The sequence below is a fragment of the Nomascus leucogenys genome, chromosome 3 (genome assembly GCF_006542625.1).
Source record: "Nomascus leucogenys isolate Asia chromosome 3, Asia_NLE_v1, whole genome shotgun sequence".
Lineage (NCBI taxonomy): Eukaryota > Metazoa > Chordata > Mammalia > Primates > Hylobatidae > Nomascus > Nomascus leucogenys.
In genome coordinates, this window is record NC_044383.1 from 87,440,572 (window position 1) to 87,463,394 (window position 22,823).

The following is a 22,823-nucleotide window of genomic DNA, read 5'->3' on the forward strand; positions in this document are numbered from 1 at the left end:
AGAATTGCTTGAACCTAGGTGGCAGAGGTCGCAGTAAGCTGAGATTGTGCCACTGAACCCTAGCCTGGGCAACAGAGCAAGTCTGTGTCTCAAAACAAACAAACAAACAAAAAAACCAAAACACCTTATTTCTGGGTGTGTCTGTGAGGGTGTTTGCTGAAGATATTAGCAATTGAATTGGTAAACTGAGTAAAGAAGATCCTCCCTCACCAAATCTGTTGAAGCCCTGGATAGGACAAAAAGGTGGAGAAACTGAATTCATTCTCTCTTCTTGAGGTGGGATATGCATCTCCTCCCTTTGATGCTGTTAGACAGCAGTGCTCCTGGTTCTTTGGCCTTTAAAGTGAATTATACCCCTGGCTTTCCTGGGTCTGAAGCCTGTAGACAGATCATGAGACTTAGCCTCCAGAATCATGTGAGTCAATACCTATAATAAATCCCCTCATGTTCTATGTATATCCTATCAGTCCTGTTCCTTTGGAGAATCTTAATACATTATATTATATCTGTTATTACTCCTCTTATTCATCTAGTCCATTGGTCTTCACCATTTTTTGCAGTGCTCCATCATATCTGATCTTTTGTGTGCCACACTTAAAAGTTTCTTAAATTTTTCTGTTTTGCTTCTTCATTCTACGATACCTCAATAAGTAAAATGACAAAAGATTCTCCTTGATAAGAGGTAATATCTTCATATACCTGTAAGATCTATTCTGGGGTGAGATTTACTTCCCTCTTTTTACCTTCATCTTTTCCAGTTTTCTCAATATTGTCATTTAATTATTATTTAAAATATTTTTCTATATCTTATTCAGATTATTTACTGATCTGTGGAGAATTTGTCTTAGAGGATGCTGTTTTAAAAATCCTTTCCAGCTGACTTTTGCTTGCAGATTGCACTCTGAGTTACAAATACATCTCTTAAAATCATGTTGTTAAAGATCTGCTAGTCTGGGGAAGCTTTCATTTAGTTTGCCTAAATTATAAAAAGTGGATCAAGTTGATTGGAATTCCCTTAAATGCACAATTTTAGTTTATATGGATCTTTCTTAGTCGTGACCCATTAGAATTAGAGTCTGCAGAAAGTCCAAACTCTCTACTCTCGTAAGAGGCTTAAATATTCTTATTGTTAGTATTTTAGATTTTATTATAGATTTTTTCTTCTCTTGATGCTTTCATGATACTCTTTTATTAATTAATTTTACAAATTAAAATGTGAAAATGTTTTGGGGTGCAGTTTTAATGTTTTAATATACTTTTGAAAATGTTATCTTTGTGTTTAATATGAGAGTGCTGTGAACATGAATTAATTAATCTTGATTCAGTTTATTTTGCTTTCTAAAAATAAGACTGCAAACCAGAAATAATGTCAGTGTTTATTTCAGGATATTCCTGTAGGTCAGTTTTATCAGAAACAATAGTCTGCTTACCTGGGAAGAAACAGTTTGTTAAATAAGAGCTTACTCATCAAAGTTCATTTAAAAATGCTCACATTGGCCAGGTGCAGTGGCTCATGCCTGTAATCCCGGCACTTTGGGTGGCCCAGGTGGGCAGATCACTTGAGGTTAGGAGTTCAAGACCAGTCTGGCCAACATGGTGAAACCTGGTCTCTACTAAAAATACAAAAATTAGGCTGGGTGCGGTGACTCATGCCTGTAATCCCAGCACTTTGGGAGGCTGAGGTGGGTGGTTCATGAGGTCAAGAGATCGAGACCATCCTGGCCAACATGGTGAAACCCCGTCTCTACTAAAAATACAAAAATTAGCTGAGTGTGGTGGCATACACCAGTAGTCCCAGCTACTTGGGAGGCTGAGGCAGGAGAATCGCTTGAACCCGGGAGGCGGAGGTTGCAGTAAGCTGAGATCACACCATTGGGCTCCAGCTTGGTGACAGAGCAAGACTCCTTCTCAAAAAACAAACAAACAAAAAACAAAAATTAATCAGGTGTGGTGGCAGGCACCTGTAATCCCAGCTACTAGGAAGGCTGAGGTAGGAAAATCACTTGAACCCGGGAGGCGAAGGTTGCAGTGAGCTGAGATCTTGCCATTGCATTCCCACCTGGGTGACAGAGCGAGACTCCTTCTCAAAACAAAACGAAACAAAACAAAACCCCTCACATTGCTGTCTACCAAATTGAAACTATTCTATCACAAGCTATGTTCATTTTGAACCAATTTCCTGCCTCAAAAATCTTGCCCTAAACCACCTAATCCCAGAAACACTTTTGATTTCTCTTTTCTGAGACACTGCTAAGATTCTTTCAAAGGGATGCTTTCCCTATTATAGTGAGTTCAAATAAATTTAGTTGATTACCAAGTTGCTTGGTGAGATATTGGTGGGTTCAACAATCAGAAACAGTAATGTCTAACAGAACTTCATGCAATCGTAGAAACATCCAATATGGTAGTCATTAGTCACATGTGCACTTAAAATATGACTAGTTAACTAAGGACCTCAATTTTAATTTTATTTAATTCTAACTGCTTTAAATTTAAATTGAAATATACATACACAGCTAAGGTCTCTCATATTAGACAGAGCAGATCTGGAGGTTCCACTGACATTCAGTTGAGTTCTCACCTCACTGCTATGGTTGAGATTTTTGAGTCAGAAACAGTACTTCCATTAAGCTTCTTTCTCCTTCCTGCTTAGTAATCTCGCTGACTGTGATGGGGGAGAGGAAGATTTTGATCTATTTTTTTTTTTCCTTTTGTCGTGAAATGCTAAGTTTATATTCCCTTCCAGGAAATACAATTTTGGAGGAGATTGTATAATAATGCTTTTATTATTTTCTGATCTGATTTGAAAGCTGTTATCTTTGTTGAAAAATCAGCTTTGTTATTTGTAACTCTACTCTTTATCTTTGTCCTTGCTCTGTGTGTGTGTGTGTGTGTTTGTGTCTGTGTGTGACTCTGTAAGAAGAAAGTGAATAAGCATAAGCCCCAATAAGTCTGTTTCTCAGAACAGACCCAGGGACTGAGGACTGCAGAAAGTTTTCACTTAAATCAGTTTCTTTTGGAGAAATTTTGCCTTACATTATTATCAATTAGTATCTTATGAGAATTTTCCTTAGTTTTGTCTTGTTTGCTTCCCATGAGAACTTGATTCTGGAAGATATCTCTCATCCAAAGTTTCCATCTACACAGACTTTAAAGTCTGTATAGTTGACTGATTCTAAGGGAGAGGTTGTGTGATGTAGCAGGGTAAAGGCCAACCATTTGAGGGCCCAAGACAAAAGGTGCATCAACAATACTGTTGATGGGTTGATGCTAGAATTCTCATGAGTTTATCTCATTTTAAACTAAGTCTGTGCCTCATTCTGGTCAATTCTCCTAATTCTTACATATTTTTACACATCAATTTCTGTAAATATCTTTCTAAATGACTTGATTTCACCTTGGATAAATTAGGTCATAGTGGTCACTTTGAGAAACTTTCAATATGAACAAAACTGTTTATTTGAGAAGCACTTTGGAACAGAAAGGGAAAAAAAATCCCAAACATCCCATGGTGGACATTGATTTTATTTTGATAATGAAACTCCCAAAAGAAACTCTGATTCCAAAATTGCTTCCTTAAAAGTTTCTTTGGCTAATAAATGTGAAAAACTTGAAATTATCTTTCTTTTAGATAGTCCCAGTCAGAACTTGAACTTAATGGCTTTTGTCTTACTGTCTTGGTTCATCTTTTGCTTTTCCATTATACTCTACCGCTACTCCTCTTTCTGATCTGGTTTTCTTATCTTTTGGGTGTCCAGAAACCCCCAAAGCTGACCCATCTGTGAAAGTTAAATTCCCTTTAGAAAAGGCAAATCTCTTCTGGTTGACTTTAAGCCCCAAGACTCATAAAAAGACTAGCATTAGATCCTTTTGTAATTTATAAGCATCATGGTTAGGATTTAATGCTCATATGTGAGCTGAGCCTCCCTCAAACATTGTTAGGACATCAACACAATACCAGTCTGATGGAAAAAAAAAGACTAGTATTAGATGAAAGCCATTGTCAAAGACTTTCATACCTGTAGATGAGATAGAAATTTACAAAAGCATTTAGAATAGCTTTAAAAACATAAAACCCAGGTTTCTGGATCAATATCAATTGGTTTATATGTTAAGAGTAATCTTATATACAAAAATTGGATTAAAAAAGGACTAAATGGGCCATAAGAATTACTACTTAAGAAGACCCTGAATTGCATAGGAAACCAGAAGGATTTACAAAAGCTGTGGAATTGCTAAATTTAAAATTCTCCCTTTTAGAGCAGTTTTATGTTCACAGCAAAATTAAGTAGAAAGTAAAACAAACAAACAAAACTCTCCCAATTATCTTTTTCTTCAAGTCTTTCAGAATTCCCCTATTGATAATCAGATTATAGATTTTTAGCTAAACTAAACTTTGACTTTCCAGTATTTTTGTATCTACATGAAGCCCAGGTTGAAGATCTTTGTGCTGGATTCTTTATGGGCAAAAATTCTACTGATATTGGCAGAATTGTTGGGGATGAACTCGTTAAGGTTCAGATTGATCCAAGGCTTTTATAATATCCTCCAAAACCAGAAGCTACGAAAGTTCTCAAGTCAATAGCTAAAAGCCAAGTAGGCAAAGAATATTAGTCATACATTATACTGATCTTTGTACCACTCCAATTCATTTAGCCAAGAAAATGAATGGGTGAGGATATAGATTGTTCAGGACCTTAAGCCCAAATAAAAGTCAACCTCTGCTTTCGTGTGGTACCAAATCCCAATACTACTTAATCTTCAATGCCATCATTATAAACTTTGTTCTGCTTTCTTTAGTGTCCCTTTAGATTAAAAATAGTCAATACCTGTTTATTTGTTTGTTTTCTCCTAGGACAGTTGAAATATTTACCTGGGCAGTTGAAGGTTTATGGAGTCACCCTCCCATTTTTCCCAGGTGCTTAACAAGGAACTTCAGTATTGCAAATTTTTCTTAGTATGTTGACTAACTTTTGCTATGTTCTAAAGACAAGTTGAGCTTGAAGGCTGACTTTGATTTACTTAATGTTCTAGCTCAGAATGGTTATATCATTTTCTGCCCCCCAAAATTACAATTTTGTCAAAACACAGTGCATTATCTGGGACACAATTTATCCTAAGGGGAGTACATTCTTCACCACTGATAGGTTACAAGCCACTCAAAATTTTCCTAGACTGATTACTAAGAAATAATTAAAAGGTTTTCTGGTTTTCACTGGCACCTGCAAGCAATGGATTCCTAGCTTTTAAAAAATCATCTCATCTTCATATTAATTATTTAGTCCTTGGTAGCTGAAACTGTTTTCTGGGAATCTAAATATTAACAGGCATTTTGTGACATAAAATTATCTCTTCAAAAGCCTCAGACTGTGGGCCTTTCTAATTATAAACTCTCTACCTATTTGTGTATGAATGTTCTGGGAAATCCCTTAGTGTTCTGATCCAAAGCCATGGGAATCATCACAGACAAATTACTTATTTCAGCCTTTCCCTAGATCCATAATCTTGTGTAAGCAGCAGCAGCAGCCAAACAAGTGGAGGCTTCACTGACTGGGTTTTAGGGTCTTCCTTAAGCTTGATGTTTTTTTTGTGCTGTAATCTGTGTTACTTACTGAAAATACATTCCATTTCTCAGCAAGCAGGCTTAACTCCTGAAATTTTATTACTTTCTCCTTCACCAATTCTGTCCATTTTTGTAATATTTTAAATCCTACTAACCTCTTTCATTACCCTAAGAAAGGTAATCCCACAATTGTTTAGCTTCTGTTCAATAACTGACTGTTTGAACAGGTTTATTATAAATTGCCCTAGAATATTCTGATTCAGTAATGTTTGTTGATGGGTCATCTCTTACCTCTGAAACTGGAAAATGTCAAGCAGTGTATTCCATGACAAATATCAATTCACTCCTAAAATATACCTAATCAGAAGTAAATTTAGCCTTAATGGTAGAATTTTTTGCACTTGCCAGAGCTTGACAATAGATAAAGACAAGGTTGATTTATAGCCTCAGAGCAGGTAAGCCACTGGATAAGTCTACAATTTTGGAATGCTTTGGAAACAACATTTTAAAAATTGTAGTGTTCTGTCTATATATTACTCTATATCTGTATATATAACCGTGGCATTAAGTACACACACAATGTTGTGCAACAATTACCACTATCTATTTCTAGAACTTTGTCATCATCCCAAACAGGAACTCTGTACCCACTAACTGTTCCCCACTACTCCCAGCTCTTGTAACCTGTATTCTACTTTCTATCGCTATCAATTTCCTTATTCTAAGTAACTCATATAAGAGGAATTACACGGCATTTGTTCTTTTGTGTTTGGCTTATCTCACTAAGCATAATGTTTTCAAGGTCACATGTATCAGAATTTCATTTTTTTTATGTCTGATTAGTATTTCATTATATGTCTATACAACATTTTGTTTATCCATTCCCCTGTTGATGGACACTTGGGTTGTTTCCACCTTTTGGCTATTGGGAATAATGCGGCCATGAACATTGGTGTACAAGTATCTGTTTGAGTCCCTACTTTCAATTCTTTGGAGCATATACCTTGGAGTGGAATTTCTGGGTCATATGGCAATTCTATGCTTAACTTTTTGAGGAACAGCCAAACAATTTTCCAGAGTGACAGCACCATTTACATTCCCACCAGCAATGCATAGGGGTTCTAATTTCTCTACAACCCCACCAACACTTGTTATTTTCCATACTTTTGACAACAGCTATCCTAATGGGTGCAACGTATTAATAAATGTTTTTAATCTTAGCAATTAACCATCGCTATGGAATTGTGTCCCTCCAAAATTCAAATATTGAAGTTCCAATGCCTAATATGATGGTTTTTGGAGGTAGAGCCTTTGGGAGGAAATTACGTTTAGATGAGATCATGAGGGGGGAGACTTTTTGATGGGATTCATGCCCTTATAAAAAGAGACACCAGAGACCTTGCTCTCTCTTCTCCACTGAGGAAGGCCATGTGAGCACACAGTTATATGGCTCCATGAACATGCCAATAAAAGAGCTCTCACCAGAACCTTTCTATGCTGGCAGCCTGATTTTGGATTTCCAGGCTCCAGAACTGTGAGAAAATAAATTTCTATTGTTTAATCCACTTCGTCTGTGGTATTTTGTCATGGTAGCATGAGCTGACTAAGACCCCAGTTAGAAATGGTTAACAGATTACATAAATTTTAAATATTCTAGAACTTCCTAACAGTTGGCTATCATAAAAGTTGAAGCTATGCAAAAACATATAACATGGAGCTAAAGGAAATGCCTACATAATCAGTATGGCAGGCAGATAGCCGTCACTAAGATTCTGGGCCCCATGATAATCCTAGAAACCAATTCTTTTGAAAGGTTGAAATAAGCTATTGTAGAATGCCAATGATTGACCCCAGAAACTGAAAAGAGTTACTGGAAAAAATCTGGTTGTAAATTTCACAAGGATATTCTCTGACACTTTAGAGTAGATACTTGATGATACTAGAGGACCTCAACTGAAACCTTGCCAAAAATTTTACATGAAATCATCTACTACTACAAGGACAAATTGATCACTATAGTCAGTCAATGTAAGTGAAGAAATTTTTACTAGGATTGCTGAGGGTATCTCTGGTAGATGTCTGTAAATGTACGATATGGACAAGAACCCATACCAACATGGACAAGAACTTCCTGTCAACGTATTCAAAGAGTCTATATAACCTACTTTCTTCTATGGGTTTTGAATATGTCCTGATCGGTATTTGCTAATTCAGAGTGAGGTGAAGTATTTACTTGCTAGAGAGCTGTGGTTCTGAGAGTATCAAACACATTACTGTGTTCTCAACCTGGAATTCCAATCCCTCCAGTGATACAACACTCACCTTACTAGCACTGTTAGAAGATTTTGTAAAGCTTTGTACTTACTCAGAAACTCCATCGTGCCTATCACTCTCAATCCTTAGGTAAATTAGGTAGAGCTAATCATATTTTAAAACTTGAACTTGCAAAATTATCTGACATTTTTTGTCTTCCTTGCCCAAGGTTATTCACTCTGGCCCTTAAGACAATGAAGTTAACATCTTCCGGCACTCATTGCCTCTTACCACATGGACTTTTAAAAGGTCATACTATGAGACTGGCTATTTCTTTACTAATTTTGGACTGTACTTCAGATACACATCTAAAATTAATTGGACTCAGAAATCAGCTAGACTCAGAAAAGGAAAATGTGGAATGCATTTAATACCTGTCTCTCATGTTTACAGACTTTACCAACAAGGTTTACTATGTAGGTAAATCTTTGGATTCTTTATAAAATATAGCATTTCATCTATTTCATGACATCCTTACTGCATGTTCTCCTATCTGGCACCTAATTATCTCTAAAGAGTGTCAAAACCATACAATACAACTTAGCATCAACGAAGGGGTATTTTGGCCAAGAGCTTGTTATTTGGGAAGCCCCCTACCACAGGTATTGAATTTGTGGCACAAAAGTCTTTTGAATGTTATCAGTAACTTAGACAGGAACTTATGTTTGTAAATTAATGCTTGTGTCAGGCTACTCAGGTAGTCTTTGCTATCACTCTGGCTACATTTTGATTGCTATTTTTCCTTCTCAGAAAAAAGGTAACTACATAGCTTTTTTCAAAGAAGAAAATAGCTATGTCTTTACTAAGATATGAAACTGTAACTACACAGGGAAATTATAGATGGTTTTCTTCTGCCTTCAAGCCTCTTTATATCACTTTTTAATAGAGGCATGGATGATGGGGAAAATATTAACATGTTATAGTTCAGATATTGAAAGGAGAGTTAGACAATGTCAGTAAGTTTATAGAAATCAATAGAACACCTTCTCTGTTCAAAAATAGAGTCCATAGACATAATAAATGGACTGTAGAGGTATTATATGTACCATTTTAGGAAAAAGAATATTCTTTTTACCCCCATAGATATTTCTGATAATTTTGATATTACTAAGAAGGTCCAGGAAACCAATAAGAACATTATAAAATTAGGTAATTTGACTAAAATGCCCATATTTAGTCATAGGCTTTCTGGTGGATGCAGTCTGTTTTCTTGATTTAGTTTAGTTTGGCCACCCTTGGCTCTTGGCTTATGTGTAGATTACAGAATCTGATCATAGTATTCTTGGTATTTTACAGTGGTACTATAATGTTCAAATGTGTAATCTCTAGCATCTTAAATGCTTTTCATAACCACTGTTCCATCAAATGATAATTTAACAAAAAGAACAAGGAAACCTGGTGTATGCAGTGGTTGAAATGACCACCAACAGAATTCAGATATGTAATGATGACTGTACAAACATCTATGTAATCATCTCCCCCATGTAATAACCATCTGTTTTCCAGATCAGGATGAAGAATGACCATGATGGAGAATTGAGAAACAAGACCATTTGCGTCAACAGGAATTTGGTAAGATTTTAGACTATGTCGATCTGACCTAGTTGTTTGTTCCAGGAAAATTTTGTCTGGGAGAGATAAAACTATAAACCAATATATAAATTCACTGTTTGTTTCAGAACTTTCCTACAGACCAATTTATTGGGCATAATCTGGTGACCTGGGAATCTGGTGACCTGGGAAAATTGCTCACATATCAAACAGGGGCTTATTTTTAAAGATTTGCTTCAAGACCCTCACTGTGCTATGTCTACCAATCCTAAATGAATATACCAAAAACTTTTATCCAATCCTAATCAGTTCCCTGTCTTGAAAGACCTAACTTAAATCACCTGGGTTCAGACCTCACCATCTTATAACTATCTCAGTGCTGATAGCCTTCTTTTGAGATACTGCTAAAACTTTCTCAAGATGGTGTTCTCCTTTAGTGCAGAAATTCCAAATAAAGTTGGTTTTGCTATATTAACAAGTTGTTGGGTGACATTTTTGGAAGTTTAGCAAAAATCTCTATAAACATCTTTAGAAAAAATAACGTTACCATTTCTTATAATGTTTAGATTTAATATGTTGAGATTACTTCAGAAGTTTAGAAAAACTACTGATTTTAGATATTGAAAAAAAATTATTATTGAATTTTTAAAATTTCTCTTTAAAATTTATTCAAAAAGCAAGTATATTATGAAAGTTGAATAAACCAGAACTGTTGGCGTATGAGGGTTAAGTAGCATTGTTTGTAGTGGTAAGACGTTATTTCTATACATTAAAAAAAGTTTCAAGTTGTAATTTAGGTGAAAAAAGAATCAATTGCTGTGGCTTATTCAATGCCCTAAATTTCCAAATGAAAAATAAGAAAAAATGTGCAAGCTATTGTTGACAATGTGAAGAGAGGTATTGGGAGCCAAATGAAAAGAACTTTAAAACATTGAGCATTGGAGAGCATTTAAAAGAAAGATAACATTTGGGAAAAGGTTTGATTGAGATAAAGTTGGTTAAAATTTGTCCTCTATCTGTCAAATTGAGTATTGATTTTGTGCACGTATATATTGTGCTGACTGAAATTAAAATGATGAAACTTAGAGATTTGGAAACTAGAATAGGGGAACAAAAGAGGGCTGTAGGGTGACCTAAATTTCAGTTAGATACTACTGACTGCAAGGAATAAAGGGACTATTTAGATTTCAAAGGAAAAATAAGGAATTTAGCTAGGTGAATTAATACTGTAACTGACTTTGAATCAAAAGAATATGGATTAGTTACATTGTACTTATTCTTATTTGAAATAGGAGTTATATAAACGTACTCTTTTATTTTGATTTTGTCTACGCTGTGCCATTCCAAATGTTCTGACTGTGTTAGGAAAGAAAATGATTCAGAGAAACTCTGATTGACTAAAGCAGCATTATGAGTAGTATTTTGGGTGTTTTAGAAACTAAAACACATTAGTAAAACTTATTTTTTGAAAAAAATATAAATTTGGTCATTTACTGGCTTAGCAGTGATTTTCATTTTAGTGCAATTATGCTTATATTCTTCCTGAAAGATTATTGGGTATTATCATAACATACCACTTTTATAATCTCTGACTCTCAAAATATCTTTGAGATAGAGATAACTTGCTACACTTTTAATGAAGTGATTATCATTGAAGTCAATAGGTTGTACATATTATATACAATAGAAGTGTTTTGCAAATCCCTCTCTGTATTTTCTTCATTGTTGATATATGTTATCAACAAGAGTATTATGCACCTGGAAAGCAAAATTCCTCTTTATAGATGCCACATTTTAGGGACTGTAAACAGAATCACAAATCAGTGGTACCATATGCTGACAATACTTCTTCGGTAGAAAGCATCTCTGTTTGCCATGATTATGAAGAATCACACTTTTTATGTTTCAATACTTGAGAATAATTATAATAACCAGCAACTCAAGCTTTTTTTTAAAAAATGTTTGTTTATTCTGCCTTCTATCCTGTCATGTCATAGAATGGTTGCTTGATCCTAGTAGGGCCACATACTGCTTCATTCATGATCAATGTGACAGAAAGCCTTCCTTCCCACATCAGGATCAAAAGTCTTCCTTTTGAACCACTCAGATGAGTTGACACAGTGTGCTAATTGGCTTAGGCCTAGATAATCTGGTCCAGTGACCGTAGAATGAAGAAGGGAATTACCAATTGACTGGGGCCAATGTAGGACTCATTCCTAGAACTGGGATCATTAGCTCCTATCCATGGAGCTAATGGTGCCAGGAATGGATGTTGGGAGAACAATCACAACATAATACTGCCTGTCTCCAGACTGATGTCTGTGATGCTTCTCTATAATTAAATGTTGACCTTTCTCTTCTTTCTGTTTATTGAAATGCTTCTCATCTTGTAAGGATAAGTTAAAGATTTATTTTCTTGCTACAAAACACCTTCCTTGACTCTTAATCCTCATTATCTGTTTTCTCTGTTGGACTTACATTTTACACCATATAATATACAGCTAGATTATATGCTGCCATTTAAAGTTGACTTAGCTAATTTTTGATAGGTTTAAGGCACAAATAAGTAACAAAGAATACTTTTATTTTTACCCTGCACTTGTTTCATGTGAGTACCTTTTGTTTTTCAAGCCAGGTTGTACACTCTTTGTCACAGATGTTTTTCCCTTGTTTTCTGCTGTGCCTCACAGAGTTAGGTTCAGAGTAGAAATGGCAGACTATTATTGTCTAATTCTTAATGATCCAAAACACAGAACTGCTAATGATTCCTATGTTGTTGGTCATTAAAATTTTAAAGCTTAATTTTATGGATTATATTTGGTTTTATCTTAAAATGATATCAATTTTAGTTTAAAAAACCATTAAAATTTTAATTTAATCACATAATAGTCTTAGCTTCTTATGTTTTAACTAAATATATATTACAGAGGAATGAAGACTATATATGAAATTATTTTAAATTGCAAAAAGATTCTCAGCTGTGCAAGAATTGTTACTCGGAGTTTCTTGAGTGCTTAATAAATATTTTGTCTTATTAGTGTCTAGTTCATGTTTGCTTATCCATTGGAAAATTAAAATAAATCTCCTAACTTTCATAATGATTTTATAATATATCAATCTTCTTTATAACTCCTCTGAGAAAGGATGGTCAATGAGGCATTCTGTAAAAGAAGGTTAAAGGTTTTGTTATTTTAAATCTGCATATTAAGCTCATAATTCGAAATGCTTATGCTTTTCTCAAGTTCCTTCTAATGGCTCTATTGTTTTATTTACTCTGCTTAATGTAACTTCTAAATAAATTATAGTTATCATAAGCTTTTTCTAAAATATGATGATTTTGAATCATAGAAAAATGATTGATGTGCTGTGAACTATCATTCTTAAGAGTAGGGATCTTTGGAGCCACACAAACTGTGTTTGAATCCTAACTGAATGACATTAAACATTAATTGGATGACATTGGGCAAGTTACTTAACTTCTCTGGTGCCTCAGCTTTCTCATTTGTACAACAGTGATAATAATAGTACCTACATTATAGGATTCTCATGAAGGTAAAAGTTTGGTTTAACTTTATTTCTGCATATGAGTTGTATGCAAAATGTCATCATAGAATTACAGAATTAGACATAGGAAAACCTATTTGCTCTTTATTGAAAGATGACTATTCTTAAGTACTACTTAAGTTAGCATAAGTAAAATGCCTAAGTTATAAGTATACAAGGGAATCCTTTTAGAATTCAGAGGAGAAAATACAGCTGCCATTCACTAGGTCTGGAAGCAGGATTTGGAAAGCAGCAGAAATCAAGGCAGCTTCTCTCCCTCTCTTTCCCTCTTTATTGTGGGCTGTAAGGACTCTCTGCTAAGCATCTTTCTGTGTAAGTCTGCTTTATGATTCTCTGTTTTTCCAGATACTCCTCCTCTTCTCCATTTGCTCATGAGCCTGACTTAGCTACCTCAGCTTGGCACTGTATCCCTTAAGTGAACTGCCCATCAGAGATAAACTAGAGTTCTTGTATCCTTATAACTGATTTTGGGAGAAATCATAATTTGTCCAGCTAAGACCAGTTACCCACAATCATCTAGTAAACTATGCCAAGAGGAGGGATAAGACAGCCCCCTGTCCATTCAGAAGGGGGTTTGGGGCCCACTACTCCTGGAACAGGCATTGACTAACAGGGAAATTGACTAGCAAGTACTGGTTAGCTCTGTTTTCAAGATGGACTTAAAAATTTAACAGAAGGAATGTAAAAACAAAGTAGAGAATACCTGTTAATTAATTTCCTAATCAATTTATTTTTAAAGTGACTTACACACATTTTCACTGATCATCTTTCCATGTGTCCCCTTAGCCTCATGTCTGGCACATGACATGGAGGATGGTGGCTCTCCTGTCTACTCCTTACATCATGGGGACAGGGGACGAGTAAAATGGAGGCCCAGATGTCTAAATATTTTAAGTTACAAATCAAACCAACAGATTGTTGAATAAAATATGTTTTATCCTATTTCTTTTACAAATTGACCTTCATAATTATTTGAATGGCCAGATTTAAAGTTAGGGATCTCAGACTCCATGAAGTTCTATGCTCAAATGTGATGGCTTACCCATTTTTCTTTCTACTGCTGGCTCTGTGAGGGACTTATGTCCACATATGTGCTCAACTTGGTCCACCTGTCCAAACTCTTTCCACATCTCCTACAACCAGCCACCTCTTAGACCTATGAAATGCACACCTGCAGTACAATCCACCCTCAGGAGAATTGAACTGAGGCAGAGGCTTTTGCAGGCCTTAGAAACTGGCTCTAAAAAGTGCAGAGCCCAGGTCAGTGTTCCTTCTTACCTGAGCCTAAAGACAGTTCGGGTGGTGAAAGGAAGTATGTATATCCATTAGATTATGATTCCAGGTGTCAATGAGATTTATCATTGAATGAAAATAAGGAGGGTATTTAATTTTCATAAAGTGGGAGGTTTATGTTATTAACTAAGAAAGGCCAGAGAACACTGATTGTTAAATATGGAGGTTTTACTTTTGCATTTAATAAATGGAAAATAGAGAAAAAATATTAATCATCTCTTTTTTAAAGAAGTGCAAAGCACAAGAAATGCAACAATTATACTTCTTGATATCAATGTTTAAGAAAAAGTTAATAAATTAGACAATGTAAAAAGTGGATTAGTATTTCATGGAAAACAGAAAAAAGCAGGATTACAACCTTAGTTTCAGACAAAACAGACTTTACATCAACAAAGATAAAAAAAGACAAAGAAGGGCATTACATAATGGTAAAGGGTTCAATTCAGCAAGAAGAGGTAACTTTCTTCAATATATACATGTCCAATACAAAAACACCCAGATTCATAAAGCAAGTTCTTTGAGACCTTTGAAGAGACTTAGACTCTAACACAATAATAGTGAGAGACTTTAAATCCCCACTGACAATATTAGGCAGATCATCAAGATAGAAAACTAAAAAAGATATGCAGGAGCCAAACCCAGCTTTGGATCAAGTGGACCTGCTAGATATCTACAGAACGCTCCACCCAAAAACAACAGAATATACATTCCTGTCATCACTACATGGCACTTACTCTAAAATTGATCACCTAATTGGAAGTAAAACACTCCTCAGGAAATGCATAAAAACTGAAATAATAATAAACAGGCTTTCAGACCACAGTGCAATCAAATTAGAACTCAAGATTAAGAAATTCACTCAAAACCACACAACTACATCGAAATTGGACAACCTGCTCCTGAATAAATCTCGGGTAAATAAGGCAGAAATCAAGAAGTTCTCTGAAAATTATGAGAACAAAGAGACAATGTACCTGAATCTCTGGGACATGGCAAAAGCAGTGTTATGAGGGAAATTTATAGCACTGAATGCCCATACCAAAAAGCTAGAAAAATCTCAAGTTTACAAGCTAATATCTCAACTAAAAGAGCTAGAGAACCAAGAGAAACAAACCCTAAAGCCAGCAGAAGACAAGAAGTAACCAAGATCAGGGCTGAATTGAAGGTTGAGATAGAGACATATAAAACCCTTAAAAAGTGAATGAATCCAGAAGAGGTGTGGTAAGATGGCCGAATAGGAACAGCTCCAGTTTGCAGCTCCCAGCATGATTGATACAGAAGACAGGTGATTTCTGCATTTCCAACTGAGGTACCTGGTTCCTCTCATTGGGACTGGTTGGACAGTGGGTGCAGCCCACGGAGGGCAAGCTGAAGCAGGGTGGGGCGTCGCCTCACCTGGGAAGCACAAGGGGTCGGGGGATTTCCCTTTCATAGCCAAGGGAAGCCGTGACAGACTACCTGGAACAAGGGGACACTTCTGCCCAAATACTGCACTTTTCCTAAGGTCTTAGCAACCGGCGGACAAAGAGATTCTCTCCCTTGCTGGGCTCAGTGGATCCCACGCCCATGGAGCCTTGCTCACTGCTAGCACAGCAGTCTGAGATTGAACCGCTAGGTGGCAGCCTGGCTGGGGGAGGGGCGTCCACCATTGCTGAGTCTTAAGTAGGTAAACAAGCAGCTGGGGAAGCTCAAACTGGGTGGAGCCCACCGCAGCTCAACAAGGCCTGCTGCCTCAGGACTCCACCTCTGTGTGCAGGGCATAGCTAAACAAAAGGCAGCAGACAACTTCTGCAGACTTAAACGTCCCTGTCTGACAGCTCTGAAGAGAGCAGTGGTTCTCCCAGCATGACATTTGTGCTCTGAGAATGGACAGACTGCCTCCTCAAGTGGGTTCCTGACCCCTGTGTAGCCTAACTGGGAGACACCTCCCAGTAGGGGCCAACAGACACCTCAAACAGGTGGGTGCCCCTCTGGAACAAAGCTTCCAGAGGAAGATCAGGCAACAATATTTGCTGTTCTGCAATATTTGCTATTTTGCAGCCTCCGCTGTTGATACCCAGGCAAACAGGGCCTGGAGTGGACCTCCAGGAAACTCCAGTATACCTGCAGCTAAGGGACCTGACTGTTAGAAGGAAGACTAACAAGCAGAAAGGAACAGAATCAACATCAACAAAAAGGACATCCACACCAAAACCCCATCTGTAGGTCACCAATGTCAAAGACCAAAGGCAGATAAAAACCACAAAGAGGAGGAGAAACCAGAGCAGAAAAGCTGAAAATTCTAAAAATCAAAGTGCCTCTTCTCCTCCAAAGGATTGCAGCTCCACTCCAGCAATGGAACAAAGCCAGATGGAGAATGACTTTGACGAGTTGACAAAAGTAGGCTTCAGAAGGTCAGCAATAACAAACTTCTCCAAGCTAAAGGAGGATGTTTGAACTCATAGCTAGGAAGCTAAAAACCTTGAAAAAAGCTTAGATTAATGGCTAACTAGAATAAACAGTGTAGAGAAGACTTTAAAGACCTGAAGGAGCTGAAAACCATGGCACGAGAACTTCGTGAAGCATTCACAAGCTTCGATACCCGATTTTGATCAAGTGGAAGAAAGGGTATCAGTGACTGAAGATCAAATTAATGAAGTAAAGCAAGAAGACAAGGTTAGAGAAAAAAGAGTAAAAAGAAACAAACAAAGCCTCCAACAAATATGGGACTATGTGAACCAAATCTATGTTTGATTAGTGTACCTGAAAGTGATGGGGAGAATGGAACCAAGCTGGAAAACACTCTTCAGGATACTATCCAGGAGAACTTCCCCAACCTAGCAAGGCAGGCCAACATTCAAATTCAGGAAATACACAGAATGCCACAAAGATACTCCTTGAGAAGAGCAACTCCAAGACACATAATTGTCAGATTCACCAAAGTTGAAACAAAGGAAAAAATGCTAAGTGCAGCCAGAAAGAAAGGTCAGGTTACCCACAAAGGGGAGCCCATCAGACTAACAGCAGATCTCTCGGCAGAAACCCTACAAGCCAGAAGAGAGTGGGGGCCAATATTCAACATTCTTAAAGAAAAGAATTTTCAACTCAGAATTTCATATCCAGCCAAACTAAGCTTCATACGTGAAGGAGAAATAAAAGCCTTTACAGACAAGCAAATACTGAGCGATTTTGTCACCACCAGGCCTGCCTTACAAAAGCTCCTGAAGGAAGCACTAAGCATGGAAAGGAACAACTGATACCAGCCACTGCAAAAACATGCCAAATTGTAAAGACCATGGATGCTAGGAAGAAACTGCATCAAGTAATGGACAAAATAACCAGCTAACATCATAATGACAGGATCAAATTCACACATAACAATATTAACATTAAAAGTAAGGTTAATGTAATTGGAGCTAAATGCCCCAATTAAAAGACACAGACGGGCAAATTGGATAAAGAGTCAAGACCAATCAGTGTGCTGTGTTCAGGGGACTCATAGATGCACATAGGCAGAGATGCACATAGGCTCGAAATAAAGGGATGGAGGAAGATCTACCAAGCAATTAGAAAGCAAAAAAAAAAAAAAAAAAAAAAAGGGGGTTGCAATCCTAGTCTCTGATAAAACAGACTTTAAACCAACAAAGATCAAAAGAGACAAAGATGTGGAGAAATAGGAACACTTTTACACTGTTGTTGGTGGGACTGTAAACTAGTTCAACCATTGTGGAAGACAGTGTGGCGATTCCTCAGGGATCTAGAACTAGAAATACCATTTGACCCAGCCATCCCATTACTGGGTATATACCCAAAGGATTATAAATCATGCTGCTATAAAGACACATGCACATGTATGTTTATTGAGGCACTCATCACAATAGCAAAGGCTTAGAACCAATCCAAATGTCCAACAATGATAGACTGGATTAAGAAAATGTGGCACATATACACCATGGAATACTATGCAGTCATAAAAAATGATGAGTTCATGTCCTTTGTAGGGACATGGATGAAGCTGGAAACCATCATTCTCAGCAAACTATCGCAAGGACAAAAAACGAAACACTGCATGTTCTCACTCATAGGTGGGAATTGAACAATGAGAACACATGGACACAGGAAGGGGAACATCACACACCAAGGCCTGTTGTTGGGTGGGGGGAGTGGGGAGGAATAGCATTAGGAGATACACCTAATGTAAATGATGAGTTAATGGGTGCAGCACACCAACGTGGCACATGTATACATATGTAACAAACCTGCACATTGTGCATATGTACCCTAAAACTTAAAGTATAATTTAAAAAATTAAAAAAAAAAAGAGACAAAGAAGGCCATTACATCATGGTAAAGGGTTCAATTCAAAAAGAAAAGCTAACTATCCTAAATATATATGCATCCATTACAAGGGCACCCAGATTCATAAAGCAAGTCCTGAGAGACCTACAAAGAGACTTAGACTCCCACACAATAATAATGGGAGACTTTAACACCCCACTGTCAATATTAGACAGATCAATGAGACAGTAGATTAACAACGATATCCAGGACTTGAACTCAGATCTACACCAAGCAGACCTAATAGACATCTGTCTCTCGGCAGAAACCCTACAAGCCAGAAGAGAGTGGGGGCCAATATTCAACATTCTTAAAGAAAATAATTTTCAACTCAGAATTTCATATCCAGCCAAACTAAGCTTCATACATGAAGGAGAAATAAAAGCCTTTACAGACAAGCAAATACTGAGTGATTTTGTCACCACCAGAGTACAGAACTCTCCACCCCAACTCAACAGAATATACATTCTTCTCAGCACCACATCGCACTTATTCCAAAATTGACCACATAGTTGGAAGTAAAGCACTCCTCAGCAAATGTAAAAGAACAGAAATCACAACAAAGTGTCTCTCAGACCACAGTGAAATCAAATTAGAACTCCTGATTAAGAAACTCACTAAAAACCACAAAACTACATGGAAACTGAACAACTTGCTCCTGAATAACTACTGGGTAAATAATGAAATGATGGCAGAAATAAAGATGCTCTTTGAAACCAATGAGAAAAAAGACACAAGGTACCAGAATCTCTGGGACACATTTAAAGCAGTGTGTAGAGGGAAATTGATAGCATTAAATGCACACAAGAGAAATCAGGAAAGATCTAAAATCACCACCCTAACATAATTAAAAGAACTAGAGAAGCAAGAGCAAACACATTCAAAAGCTAGCAGAAGGCAAGAAATAACTAAGATCAGAGCAGACCTGAAAGAGATAGAGACACAAAAAACCCTTCAAAAAATCAATGAATTGAGGAGCTAGTTTTTTTGAAAAGATCAATAAAACAGATAGACCACTAGCAAGACTAATAAGGAAGAAAAGAGAGAAGAATCAAATAGACACAATAAAAAATGATAACAGGAATATTGCCACCAATCCCACAGAGATACAAACTATCATCAGAGAATACTATAAACACCTCTATGCAAATAAACTAGAAAATCTAGAAAAAATGGATAAGTTTCTGGACACATACACCCTCCTAAGACTAAACCAGGAAGAAGTTGAATCTCTGAATAGACCAATAACAGGTTCTGAAATTGAGGCAATAATTAATAGCCTACCAAGTAAAAAAAGTGCAGGACCAGACGGTTTCACAGCCGAAGTCTACCAGAGGTAAAAAGAGGAGCTGCTACCATTCCTTCTGGAAGTATTCCAATCAATAGAAAAAGAGGGAATCCTCCCTAACTAATTTTATGAGGCCAGCATCGTCCTGATACCAAAGCCTGGCAGAGACAAAACAAAAAAAGAGAATTTTAGATCAATATCCCTGATGAACATCGATGTGAAAATCCTCAATAAAATACTGGCAAACCAAATCCAGCAGCACCTCAAAAAGCTTATCCACCAAGATCAAGTTGGTTTCATCCCTCGGATGCAAGGCTGGTTCAACATATGCAAATCAATAAATGTAATCCATCACATAAACAGAACCAAAGACAAAAGCCACGTGATTATCTCAATAGATGCAGAAACGGCCTTCGGCAAAATTCAACAGCACTTCATGCTAAAAACTCTCAATAAACTAGGTATTGATGGAACGTATCTCAAAATAATAAGAGGTATTTGTGACAAACCCACAGCCAGTATCGTACTGAATGGGCAAAAACTGAAAGCATTCCCTTTGAAAACTGGCACAAGACAAGGATGCCCTCTCTCACCACTCCTATTCAACATAGTGCTGGAAGTTCTGGCCAGGGCAATCAGGCAACAGAAAGATATAAAGGGTATTCAATTAGGAAAAGAGGAAGTCAAATTGTCCCTGTTTGTAGATGACATGATTGTATACTTAGAAAACCCCATCATCTCAGCCCCAAATCTCCTTAAGCTGATAAGCAACTTCAGCAAAGTCTCAGGATACAAAATCAATGTGCAAAAATCACAAGCATTCTTACACACCAATAACAGACAAACAGAGAGCCAAATCATGAGTGAACTCCCATTCACAATTGCTACAAAGAGGATAAAATACCTAGGAATCCAACTTACAAGAGATGTGAAGGACCTCTTCAAGGAGAACTACAAACCACTGCTCAAGGAAACAAAAGAGGACAAAAACAAATGGAAGAACATTCCATTCTCATGGGTAGGAAGAATCAATATCATGATAATGGCCATACTGCCCAAGGTAATTTATAGATTCAATGCCATCCCCATCAAGCTACGAATGACTTTCTTCACAGAATTGGAAAAAACTACTTTAAAGTTCATATGGAACCAAAAAAGAGCCTGCATTGCCAAGACAATCCTAAGCCAAAAGAACAAAGCTGGAGGCATCACGCTACCTGACTTCAAACTATACTACAAGGCTACAGTAACCAAAACAGCATGGTACTGGTACCAAAACAGAGATATAGACCAATGGAACAGAACAGAGCCCTCAGAAATAATACCACATATCTACAACCATCTGATCTTTGACAAACCTGACAAAAACAAGAAATGGGGAAAGGATTCCCTATTTAATAAATGGTGCTGGGAAAACTGGCTAGCCATACATAGAAAGCTGAAACTGGCTCCCTTCCTTACACCTTATACAAAAATTAATTCAAGATGGATTAAAGACTTAAATGTTAGACCTAAAACCATAAAAACCCTAGAAGAAAACCTAGGCAATACCATTCAGGAGGTAGGTATGGACAGGGACTTCATGACTGGAACACCTAAAGCAATAGCAACAAAAGCCAAAGTAGACAAATGGGATCTAATTAAAGTAAAGAGCTTCTGCACAGCAAAAGGAACTATCATCGGAGTGAACAGGCAACCTACAGAATGGAAGAAAATTTTTACAATCTACCTATCTGACAACGGGCTAATATCCAAAATCTACAAAGAACTTAAACAAATTTACAAGAAAAAAATCAAACAACCCCATCAAAAAGTGGGCAAAGGATACAAGCAGACACTTTTCAAAAGAAGACATTTATGCAGCCAACAGACACATGAGAAAATGCTCATCATCACTGGTCATCAGAGAAATGCAAATCAAAACCACAATGAGATACCATCTCACACCAATTAGAATGGCGATCCTTAAAAAGTCAGGAAACAACAGGTGCTGGAGAGGTTGTGGAGAAATATGAACACTTTTACACTGTTGGTGGGAGTGTAAACTAGTTCAATCATTGTGGAAGACAGTGTGGAGATTCCTCAAGGATCTAGAAATAGAAATACCATTTGACCCAGCCATCCATTACTGGGTATATACCCAAAAGTTTATAAATCATACTAGTATAAAGACACCTGCACACATATGTTTATTGCAGCACTATTCACAATAGCAAAGACTTGGAACCAACCCAAATGTCCATCAATGATAGACTGGATTAAGAAAATGTGGCACATATACACCATGGAATACTATTCAGCCATAACAAAGGATGAGTTCATGTCCTTTGCAGGGACATGGATGAGGCTGGAAACCATCATTCTAAGCAAACTATCACAAGGACAGAAAACCAACACCACGTGTTCTCACTCATAAGTGGGAGTTGAACAATAAGAACATATGGACACAGGGCATATGGACAAGAGCCTGCATTGCCAAGACAATCCTAAGCCAAAAGAACAAAGCTGGAGGCACATTTCTTAATGTGCCACCATTAAGAAAATGTGGCACATGTACACCATGGAATACTATGCAGCCATAACAAAGGATGAGTTCATGTCCTTTGCAGGGACATGGATGAGGCTGGAAACCATCATTCTAAGCAAACTATCACAAGGACAGAAAACCAAACACCACGTGTTCTCACTCATAAGTGGGAGTTGAACAATAAGAACATATGGACACACTGGGGCTGGCTGGGGGAGGGATAGTATTAGCAGAAATATCTAATGCAAATGTCGAGTTGATGAATGCAGCAAACCAGCACAGCACATGTGTAAATATGTAACAAAACTGCACGTTTTGCACATGTACCCTAGAACTTAAAGTATAATAATAAAAAAAGTAAAAAAAAAATTGCAAATTAATAGATGTGATTCATCACATAAACAGAA

The 22,823-nt window shown here is 37.0% G+C and overlaps 1 non-coding gene across 1 annotated transcript; it reads left to right on the plus strand.

Annotated features, from left to right (window-relative positions):
* Positions 1 to 3,864: 3,864 nt before the first annotated feature.
* LOC115834592 lies at positions 3,865 to 3,968 on the plus strand. Its single transcript, XR_004029531.1, has one exon. It is a non-coding gene; the product is annotated as a small nucleolar RNA U13 (small nucleolar RNA).
* The last annotated feature ends 18,855 nt before the right edge of the window (positions 3,969 to 22,823 follow it).